Source organism: Magallana gigas, chromosome 1 (assembly GCF_963853765.1).
Source record: "Magallana gigas chromosome 1, xbMagGiga1.1, whole genome shotgun sequence".
NCBI lineage: Eukaryota > Metazoa > Mollusca > Bivalvia > Ostreida > Ostreidae > Magallana > Magallana gigas.
The window spans coordinates 18,103,535-18,110,839 of NC_088853.1; the positions used below are offsets into that span (position 1 = coordinate 18,103,535).

At 32.3% G+C, this 7,305-nt stretch overlaps 1 long non-coding RNA gene across 1 annotated transcript; it reads right to left on the reverse strand.

Annotated features, from left to right (window-relative positions):
* Positions 1-545: 545 nt before the first annotated feature.
* LOC136275439 (uncharacterized) lies at positions 546-3,354 on the reverse strand. Its single transcript, XR_010713999.1, has 3 exons — positions 2,706-3,354; positions 2,214-2,313; positions 546-1,810 (listed from the first exon to the last, which is right to left on the reverse strand). It is a non-coding gene; the product is annotated as an uncharacterized lncRNA (long non-coding RNA).
* Positions 3,355-7,305: the final 3,951 nt, after the last annotated feature.

A 7,305-nucleotide genomic window follows, 5' to 3' on the forward strand; every position in this document is an offset into this window, starting at 1 on the left:
CTTATTAGGGACTTTTATTTAAAAAAATGATAAAATTGCACAAGAAAAAAAACTCCCATAGAAATCTTTACATTTGTATTTTTTTTCATCTCGATTAAATGCCTATCAAATCTCCCTTTAAAAATGCAACAAAGATCTTACTTTTTAAAAAATATGAATGCAATTTACAAAATAACTGCACGTACATGAATAAACAAAGAAAACTTCACTGTTACATGAACATGATACACTTGTCTCAATTTGTTTTGAACTACAATGAATATGTACACCATTACATATTTTTGAAAAGTCTAAAGTATCCATCTTTAAAACAAAAATACACTACAAGATAGTAGTTGACTATAGAGGTTTGACCCAGTTTTGATTTGAATATGTCAATAAATTCCAAAATGAGGTCAAAGTGACCCACTTACAAGTTGGGATAAACCTTTTCTTTGTTAGTAATATAATCTAATGTTTTACAATAGAACAGGATTTGATATCATTTTTTTGATAATCCATTAAGTCCAAAGTGAACTTTTCATTTCCACCCATGATGTACCAACTGATCAGATTTTAATATCATAAGCCTGTCAGTATTTAATAGATGACCCAGAGGGAGATATGAAAAGCTTGTTGGCCAATAAAAAGCTAACAATGGAGCAGTCTGTCAAATCATGTGCAAAAATATGATGTACACATTTAATTAATTATGCTGATTGCAACACACTTCATTCCTGATGAATATTCTTCTTTACACACGGTTTACCTTCCTACATTTCACTACTTTACCTACATTAATATTTTTAAATCCAAGACATGAAGTAAAATATACATTGTTTATATATGACAAGTATTACTACATGTACATGTACTTGCTTTTTGTAGCATGAATGTATGAAATACAAAGTATCACACAGATCATTCACCTTACAATTTTCATCAATACCAGCATTTTACTTATGATATAAAAGCTAATTCCAATTATATATTAGTTACATAACACAGTTTAAAATAAAACCCACATGGAAACAACTTTCCATCCAAGTAATTTTGTTATATAAAAATTGTAATACATGGGGTATATGTTGTCTTTATATATTTTCATATACGACATAATTGAATATTGTTTGGTGTATTTTATCATTTCTATGACCCATGCATTCATCTCCTAATGCAGTGTTTTTACATTTAAGATTGGTTTCTTAATTTTTCATATATTGCTGCAAATAAAATTCAAGTTATCAAGAAATGTTTAAACAAAGAAAATGGAAAAAAAAATAGTTAACACTTATCAACTTGGAGGTGTGAGGATATATGTTACATGGAGTCTAATATTTTATGCAATATTTGCAAATATAACAAATTATTTAAGAAAATGAAAGTTAATATCTGCAAGGTCTAATCAATCATTTAATAAGTCAAAACCATGTGATTTTCTAAGATTCTAGCTTACAGACAGACATTGTAATATACTGGTATTTGATCATATAAGAAAAGTACTTTTATAGTTTATAGGTTTTTTGAAATGAGAATACTTTACAGTTAAAAAGTCTTGTTCTGCAGAGGTTTAGTCGGGTCGTAGAGATGTGTCCATTCGAATCAATAAGGAGTGTCCTTGGCTGTTGTTGATGTAACCCGAGTCGTAGTTTATGGAAATAGGCCTTTTTGGGGGACTTTCGAGCATTGTCCAGACCGGTGAAGCACTCATATGATCACATCATGGCTACAGCAGACTTAGTAGTTCTGGACAGTGGTAGCATTAAAATTCTTCTTCTTGCGATGAACTTGTTCCTCTCACTGGGCTGTACTTTATGTCTGTTCTATTTATCTTAAACATGAATAATAAAGTTTCATTTAGATTTGTAAACAATAAATATAAGTCATTCAGCCTAACATGTAATAAAAGCATTCTGAATAAAATTCTGAATAAAGAAGCTACTATGCAGTTGCCAGTTGCTGTTTAAACTATGTCATATAATGACTACAGTAGTATCTGGTCTAAAATATTTCATTTTATGTTTGAAGCTATGTTATTTTCATTTTGATTCAATTATTGTCTGTTGAACAATGGAAAAACTTATCAACAATAAGTGTGTTTCACCCCCCCCCCCCCCAATCAACCTCCTTTTCAAGAACTTAGACCTGGATTTCCCAAAAATTACTACAGTAAATTATAAACATCCAACACATGTATAAGTTAATGGTGAAAATAATCAATTTCAAAGCAATACCTTGCGTTCACATCGTCCAGCTGGTCAAAACATTCAACCGAATCACCGAACAGAGGATGCAACTAATCACCGGAAACATTGACTTTGTATGCTGTCAATACTGGAAAAGATAAACGTGAAAGATTTCATTTACCGGATTTAATTAATAAATTTTTTTCGTTACATTTAGAGTTTGTAAATCGTAAAATGTGCGAAAGATTCATTGTTCGTCTTGTTTACCAACCAAGCATTCATATATTAGGGACGTTTATATAATTATATATGTGTATACCCTGGATAATCTTGATCATCATGCATATAAAGTTGGTTAATGGTCAACTTGGTCAAAACGTATATTTAAAAGAGATACGGTAATAAAAATTAAAACGCCGAACCAAGTTTGAAAAAATGACGCCATCTTGATTTGATGGCGCGAGATCTCGTTTACAAATGAGAGATGAATTAGAGCCTTGAAAATGTTATTGGGAGTATCTATGTTGTGAATTAAGTTACCTTGACATGAGTTCTTCGTTCCTGCATTATCTCCTTGTTGTAGAGGCTATTAATGCTTCTCAATTCTCCATTTAACAACAGCACCTTCTTGTCCATTTTAACCTTCGCTCGGAATCATAAAGTGCGCCAATACTGACCAATCAGAACCCGCTAAATCTTGGAAAAGTGCATCTTTGGATAGTTTAAAATGAATAATGTTTAACATGTTTAATCAAAATTATCATTTTTTACCGAATAGTATACTTTTTACATGTATATTTATTTTAAATAAGAACTGTCGGAGTCAGTATTTCCTGGTTAAATACGACAAAGTATTGGCGTGTGTTTGTATTTGTAACACGTGATTAACGAAAAAAAAAATGGCCGACCGTTTGTTTACAAATGTCTAATGAAATTAAACAAGTTTTAATGAGACATATGTATCAGATTTTGTCTTTAACTATATTAAATTATTTACATGTACTGATGATTTTGCCAAACTAAATATGATAGAGCCATATATAGTTGACTGACAAGTTAGTCTTGACTTGTCCAATTTTCACCGCGATTCTAAGCACGGTCATATTCTTATTCAAAATATAGAGGTGTGAAAAATATTATGTTTATCACAGAGCAGGTTCTGCATGAACACACATAAATCACAAATATAATTAGATGCCGATCAATTAACGGGGTCTGGTTAACAGCGTTCACCCGTACGGTGAATTTACAACTACGATGAATTGATGGCAATTATTTTACAGTTACACATGTGCACTGATTGGTCATGCGATGAACATGATGAACAGTACGTTAAGAATACTTATGAAATTAAGATACAAACGCGTTAAACAAGCCGGGAAGTAAGACGTACACGTCGGACTGATATATAAACAAAATATAATTTTAATTATTTGGTATACTTTCTACACCAAATGTATACGAATGTATAATCAAATTTTAAAAATGGGATTAAAATCACGTGCACCACATGGCTAGTGCTGGATTTTAAACTGATTTTGTAATATAACGTATAACTTCAGTAAAATTATAAATAATGCTTATTATATCTTATAACAGAAACATGTGCATGTTTCATAAACATGTATCAATATCTGTGTTTACAGTACAGAAAGTAAATACAAAGTATAGAAATGCACGAATCACATAGGCGTCGAACCGGGGAGGGGGGGGGGGTTAGTGCAAAGTTAGACTTAACCAATAGGCATATAGCCCCCCCCCCCCCACTTTTTTTCGCCGGAAATGTAATTGTTCCTAAATTTACCTTGAAAGATTGAGAAGTTGGAGTAATAGGCATACTAGCCTCAGGTTCATTCAAATGATAACTAAATGATTTAAGAAGGAGTGTTACAAAATAGGTATATTAATTTATTTTACTAAATAATTATAATTTACTTATCAGTTTTACTAACTCAGGTACACACAAATTGAAAAAAAATTCCCGCCGGGCTCCAGTTATAAACTCGCGCTTCGTACTGTGTATATGTTATGTAACAGTCTTTTGTTCACTCCTGACAGAAAAAACCCTGCAATCCACACAGAATATACAGGAAAAGCACAGAGGAGGTCACCTGGACAAAAAATGTATACACACGTATACACGTGCCCGAGTACCTAAGATTAATGATTTCATCATATGCATTAAACAAGATCAGACATCAGTTTTTCTTTTCAAATTCAATTAATTACTTAGTAAGGTTCTTAATTGCCTTATTTGCCACATTTGAAGATAGTTACATGTTTACATATAGTTTCAGTCACGCTGAAACCTTACTATACATTTTAGTATGTACGGATTCATTATCATTAGGCTAGAATTAAACTTAAACCTGTTGAAAATAAATGATATCACTATTAAACTCAAATCAATTTTAGTAATAGTTTCAGCAATGCGTAAACCATTTGGAATCTTAACTTAAAGTTTCAGCATACTGAAACCTAGCGGAAATGTTCTGAAACTGATTGATATTTCCATAATAATTTACACAACTTTTCACATGATTCAATTTTAGTTTCCGCATTGCGGAAACCATCAGGAATCTTAACTTAAAGTTTCAGCATACTGAAACCTAGCGGAAATGTTCTGAAACTGATTGATATTTCCATAATAATTTACACAACTATTCACACGATTCAAATTTAGTTTCCGCATTGCGGAAACCATCAGGAATCTTAGACTAAAGTTTCTGCTGACTGAAACCTAACGGATACTTGCTGAATCGATATAATGGTTTCCGCATTGCGGAAACTATACATGAAACTTCAACTTCAAGTTTCAGCAAGGTTTCCATATAGTTTCAGTTTTGCTGAAACTTGATTTTTCATCCAGTGTAGACATCTATATTTATAGAGGTTGATAAATAATCATATCCTCATTAGGAAGTATATGAGTTCTCAGTTGATATGATTTATTCTGTGTGGGCTTTAAACACACATGTAAATATCCATAATTTTCACGAGTTGCCAACTCATAAGCAGACTTAAAGAATGAAGATTTTCCGGGAACTATCTGAGAACCAAAAGTAATGACCTGACGCGAATCTCTGTAATTTTTAAACAAGATTACATTTAAACAGTTTAATGAAATTGTTCTTGAATACTTCCCCGGCGGATAAAGATTCTGTGTCAAAAATATAAGACTAACGTTCCGATGGTGACTAGTTACGGTGAATAAATGTACACAGTCTTCTGACTGTACAATTTTTAACATTAAATCATCAAGAACCAATACTGTATGATCTATATCTTCCGTATATTGATCAATGTCTTCCTTAGAAGGCAGTCCTTGGTGAAATATTATTCCTGGATTAGTAGTTTTCATGTCATCAAATATATTTTGATACTCCGAATAGGCGTATATTATTTTTTGCACTGGTTTTGTAAACATCCCTTTTGCATTTTGCAGTAATAATTTGGTAAAATATGTTTTACCACTCTGAGTACCACCACATATAAGGATAGTAGTTGGCGTTGAAAATGGAAGTAATGTTACTGTTTCCCACCAGTTTGTATCATTTGTGTCATTATCCATCTGGACTCTTGAGTAAAATGTCTGAAACTAACCTTTCTTCAACAAAACAAAATTTATATATCAGATTTACACCAATTTATTTCAGAAAATTTTGTACAAACTTGTAAACAAATGTTTCATTCATAAGAACATCATCAGTGAAATATTTAAATACATCGAAAAAGACAATTTTACAACAAAGTCTTAAATATAAAAAACACAATACATATAATCCACAAAGATCGGACTCGTCAGACTGTATCTTTTTGCGCGAAAAGTTAACATGACGACCATACCGTTGAAGGAACAAAGAAATGTCATTATTTTTCGCTGGTGATTGACCGAGGCTATCGAAATAATCAATTTGCGAAGAACTATGCATAACTATAGCTACCCAATGTTTACCAGGCTTTGGTATTGGGTCAGTATTCACTATGAAAGCACTCGGAAAGTTCGTCACATTTTCAGGAAGAGTGTTGCATGCATAAACACCTTTAACATACTTTTTTAAGCAGTCATTTTTTAATATAATATTCTCTAGTTGAATGTTATTCATGGTTGAACATAGTTTATTTCTCGGGTTTTACTAATTTCCAACAAAGCAGAATATGTCGAAAACACTAAAGCATTCAACGCCTCAGTTGTTGCAGATTTGAATTTAAGTTCTAATCTTGTATTTCCACGACGAATCAAATTTATATATTCTTCTCCAAACCCGCAGGGGTCTACAGAAAATACATAAAATGCGTAGCCGTTTTTAAAATCTTCTCTATCAATATATAACCCTCTATCTTTGTTCCACTTTCCACACGGTTCAAACAATCGTACATATGCTGATATGTAGCTACCATCATCATAATTTAATTTAAGTGGTCGACCAGGAACACTCTCGCCGTTTACATAAATTCCAATATCAGTCGCACTATAATTTGCAAAATTAAAAGGGTTAGCAGTATAATCCCCATTAACAGCTTTTTGAGATAACACACCAACTATTATACGATCTGGCACAGCTTGTGGGAAAATATTGTCCCAGTAGAATTCCGTAGATCCTTTTGGTATAGTATTCATCTTCACTTCATTTCTTGGTAGTATGTATTTAACGGGGGTACGTTCTATCTGCTTACTGTGATTAATTAACACTCCCGGATCTACGCGTACTTTTGCAACTTTATATACAACATCTAAAAGTTCTAGTTTGTAAGCTGGAGTACTTTCGTCCGACATTATTGTGAAAGACGCATTTGAACGGAATAGTTTAATGTATATATCAACACCATTAATCAAGTATTTGTCCAAATCAAAGATGTCTTCCATCAGATTTCCTTCTAATTCAAATAGCGCACTTCTCTTGGTAAAAGCATATCGTTGGACTAGACCTGAGTTTCCTCCATTATATGCATTAGAATCAGCTAAATCGCCATCCTCTTTAAAAAATAATTGCGACTGCTTCTGTGACAATAGTTCATCCCTTCCACTGAATAAAATTGTCTTTATGTACGCTTTCCAAGGAAAATTGTTAGTATTAAGTGACACTAACTTATTATTTAAATAAACATCCATTTGAGAAAACATACTTTGCAAAGGTAG